This window comes from Gossypium hirsutum, chromosome D02, assembly GCF_007990345.1.
Source record: "Gossypium hirsutum isolate 1008001.06 chromosome D02, Gossypium_hirsutum_v2.1, whole genome shotgun sequence".
Lineage (NCBI taxonomy): Eukaryota > Viridiplantae > Streptophyta > Magnoliopsida > Malvales > Malvaceae > Gossypium > Gossypium hirsutum.
In genome coordinates, this window is record NC_053438.1 from 39,486,538 (window position 1) to 39,491,431 (window position 4,894).

Here is a 4,894-nt window from a genome sequence, read left to right on the forward strand (position 1 = left end):
TCTCATGATCTCAAGGATGTCAATGCCATGTCCCAGACATGGTCTTACATGGGATCTCTTTACCCAAATGTCATGACATTTGTATCTGATACCTTCCTTATGCTTCAACGGGGCTTTTTATTATCAATTCTCTATAATCTCATACTTTAGTCAATATCAAATAAATTCATGAAATAAACACATAATTGCTGGAAATTAGCAGCATTAATAATAATTATTAAAATATTGCATTTATTTACCATAAACTTACCTCGGTAGCAAATATAGTCAAACTTATCAATTTAGTCTTCAACTTTATTCTTTCCTCGATCTAACCTCGAATTCCATTCTTCTTGATCTATAATATAAAATTTAACTTATTTAATACTCACAGTCATTTATACATCCCTCGACTCTAACTTTGGCAAAATTATAATTTTGCCCCTAAACTTTTACATAATTACGCTTTTGCCCCAAAGTTCGGAAATTAAACTTCATCTCATATTATTATGTTATATAACATGCTGAATATTTTTCTCTTCTATGACAACATCAAATTCTCACTCTAACACTTGCTTATGCATATTAGGGATTTTTATCGATTATGTCAACTTACTCGTTTTCGCTTAAAATCGGCTAGCAAAAGTTGTTTAACATAATTTCCAGCTTCATATCCTATCATAAAACATCAAAATAAACACTTTTCACCTATGGGTATTTTTCCAAATATAAACCCTAGGTTAAAATGTTGCTAGAATAAGCTAAATTAAGCTACTGGGATCTTAAAAACGTAAAAAGCATTAAAAACGGGGATTAGACTCACTTACTATGAGCTTGAAAAAGTGTGAAAACCTAGCTATGGTGTCTTTCCAAATTCGGCAGCAAGCTATGGAGAAGATGATATTTTTTCCATCTTTTTCCCTTTTTATTCTTTTTATTATTCATTTACTAAAATACCCTTCATTAAAACTTTAGTTATTTTTATCTATGCATGTCTATTTTTGTCCATGAAATTTTTATGGTCTAATTACTATTTAAGGACCTCTACTTTGATTATGCACATCAAATAAATCCTTTATCATCTAAAACTCATATTTACCCACTTTTGCAATTAAGTCCTAATAGGCAATTTAGGCATGCAATCAATAAAATTTCTTATCAATACTCTAATACTTATATCTAATCACTCGATAAATCATAATAATAATAATTTTCTCTTTAAATCGGATTTGTGGTTACGAAACCTCTATTCCGATGACCTTAAATTTGGGCATTACAACTCCCCCCTTTTAAGGATTTTCGTCCTCGAAAATCTTACCAGTAAAGAGGTTCGGGTATTGTTTCCTCATTGCCTCTTCCAGTTCCCATGTCGCTTCCTCAATCCCGTGTTTTTCCATAATACTTTTACCAAATTTATCTTCTTATTTCTAAGCTTCTTTGTTTCCCATGCTAATATTTTGACCGGTTCTTCACTATAAGTCATATCCGACTGAATCGCCACTTCTGTCAGAGAAATAATATGTGAAGGATCTGATCGATACCTTCGTAGCATAGATACATGAAAAACATTATGAATTCTGTTGAGTTCCGGTGGTAATGCTAATCGATAAGCGACCGGTCTAATTCTTTCTATGATTTCATATGGTCCGATAAATCTTGGACTCAATTTACCTTTTCGACCGAATCGGAGTACTTTCTTCCAAGGAAACACTTTTAGGAATACTTTATCACCCACCTGAAATTCAATCTCTTTTCGTTTAAGATCGGCATATGACTTCTGACGATCGGAAGTTGCTTTTAAATTATCCCAAATCAGTTTTACTTTTTCTTCTGTTTCCCAGATCAAATCAACCTCATGTATTTTCTTTTCACTGAGCTCTGTCCAATACAACGGTGTTCTACATTTTCTACCGTACAAAGCTTCATACGGAGCCATTTTAATACTGAACTGATAACTGTTATTGTAAGCAAATTCAATCAAAGGTAGATACCTTTCCCAATTACCTTCAAACTCCAATATACAACATCGGAGCATATCTTCCAATACCTGAATTACACGCTCAGATTGACCATCTGTTTGAGGACGAAATGCAGTGTTGAAATGCAACTGAGTACCCAAAGTTTCTTGCAATTTGTCCCAGAAGTGAGACGTAAATCGCGAATCTCTATCTGATATAATGGAGACAGGCACTCCATGTAGTCTGACAATCACAGATGTGTACAATTCAGCCAATTTATCTAAAGAATAATCCATACATACCGGAATAAAGTGCACGGACTTTGTCAATCGGTGGACAATTACCCAAATGGCATCTTTCTTCTTCGAAGACATCGGTAATCCAAATGCAAAATCCATAGTGATTCTTTTCCATTTCCATTCCGGTATAGTGATTGGCTGAAGTAACCCCGAAGGCACCTGATGCAAAATATAAGTATGGCATGTATAGGTAAACTCTTATTCATAATGAGTATTTCGATCCGAGAACCGACTAAACCTGCTCTTATATCAACAAATGTAACACCCCTTACCCAAGAACGTAGCCGGAGTCGAGCTTGAGGCATTACTTTTCTTAACTTATTAGTTCGGGGCATAAAAATTTGCTTTTAAAATTTATCTCACTATTTATGATAAAGTTGTCCACTCGTGCAGCACTCACTAAATCATTTATAAATCAAGATACGAAACTCTAAATTTAAATCAGTAAATTTTTCCTGAAACTAGACATATATATATTCTTACCATAAATTTTTTAGAATTTTTGGTTCAGCCAATTAGTACAGTTTATTAGTTAAAGTCTCCCCTATTTCACCACTCGACTGTCTTGACCTCTTGCCACTAAAAATAAGTTTTATCATTGTAGGATTTTCATATGGTGTTCTTACTTGTTTCTACAGAAAAAAGACTCAATAAGGAATCTATAAATATAAATTAAAACTCATAACTATTTTTATACAATTTTTAGTGATTTTCTAAACTCAGAATAGGGGACTCCAAAAATAGTTCTAACCCTGTCTCACCAAAATTCACATATCTCAAAATATAATATTCCTTTTGCTAAACCGTTATTTTTCCATGAAAATAGACTCAACAAGATTTCATTCTATATATCATACACCCTCTAATTCATTTTATACTATCCTAAGTGATTTTTCAAATTCACTTCACTACTACTATTTGAAATCTGTTTCTTTGCAAATTATTACTCTTTCATGATTTCTATGCATAATTTATCACATAGACATGTATAACAACAATCACCTTCATACTTAGCCATTTTGACAACCATTCATCATTATATATTTACACATCATTCATTAGCAAAATAATAATACAACATTCAAAATAAGTAAGTCCCTATACATGTCATACTTCAAACATAGTTCATCATAAAATACCGAGTCATTGTGGTTGATAGTGTGACGATCTCTGACGTCTTTAGGATCCTCGACTTTGATTAATAATGCTATATAAAAAGAAAATAAACAAAGTAAGAAAAATGCTTAGTAAGTTTATGCTTAGTAAGTTTACAAGTAAATAAATAGCAACATTAAACACAAATAATAATAACCAAGTAACATAATCTTTAATTTCCTCTTTACTTGATCTCTTACTCATTCACTTACTTGTTTACTTAAATAACTCATAATTATGACTTACTTTTCTCTTGCTGAAATGTTGATTCTCAATGGGTAACGAAATATACTCTTAACTCTTATAACTCACTTGAACTTTCCATTTATGCTTTTAATTGAACTTTCATGGACATAAGTTATTTACTAGCCTGTTGAACCACATTGGAATAATAAGGATACTTGGGTCACTTTCTGATAATAACATGCTAAAGCCATGTCCCAGACATGGTCTTACATGGGATGTTTCATGTACTGCCAATGCCATATCCCAAATATGGTCTTACATGGGAGTTCTCATATCGGTGCCCATGCCATGTCCCAGACATGGTCTTACGGGGGACCTCTCATCTCGGTGCCAACGCCATGTCCCAGACATGGTCTTACATGGGACCTCTCGTCTCGGTACCAGTGTGATGTCCTAAACATGGTCTTACATGAGACCTCTCATGATCTCAAGGATGCCAATGCCATGTCCCAGACATGGTCTTACATGGGATCTCTTTACCCAAATGTGATGACATTTGTATCCGATACCTTCTATATGCTTCAACGGGACTTTTTATTATCAATTCTCTATCATCTCATACTTGAGTCAATATCAAATAAATTCATGAAATAAATAAATAAATACTGGAAATTAGCAGCATTAATAATAATTATTAAAATATTACATTTATTTACCGTAAACTTACTTCGATAGCAAATATAGCCAAACTTATCAATTTAGTCTTCAACTTTATTCTTTCCTCGATCTAACCTCGAATTCCATTCTTCTTGATCTATAATAGAAAATTTAACTTATTTAATACTCACATTCATTAAAACAGCCCTCGACTCTAACTTTGGAAAAATTACAATTTTGCCCCTAAAATTTTACATAATACGCTTTTTCCTCAAAGTTTAGAAATTAAACTTCATCTCATATTCTTATGTTATATAACATGCTGAACATTTTTCTCTTCTATGACAACATCAATTTCTCACTCTAACACTTGCTTATGCACATTAGGGATTTTTATCGATTATGTCAACTTACCCGTTTTCGCTTAAAATCGGCTAAAAGTTGTTTAACATAATTTATAGCTTCATATTCTATCATAAAACATCAAAATAAACACTTTTCACCCATGGGTATTTTTCCAAATATAAACCCTATGTTAAATTATTGCTAGAATAAGCTAAATTAAGCTACTGGGATCTCAAAAACGTAAAAATCATTAAAAACGAGGCTTAGAATCACTTACTATGAGCTTGAAAAAGTGTGATAACCCTAGCTATGGTG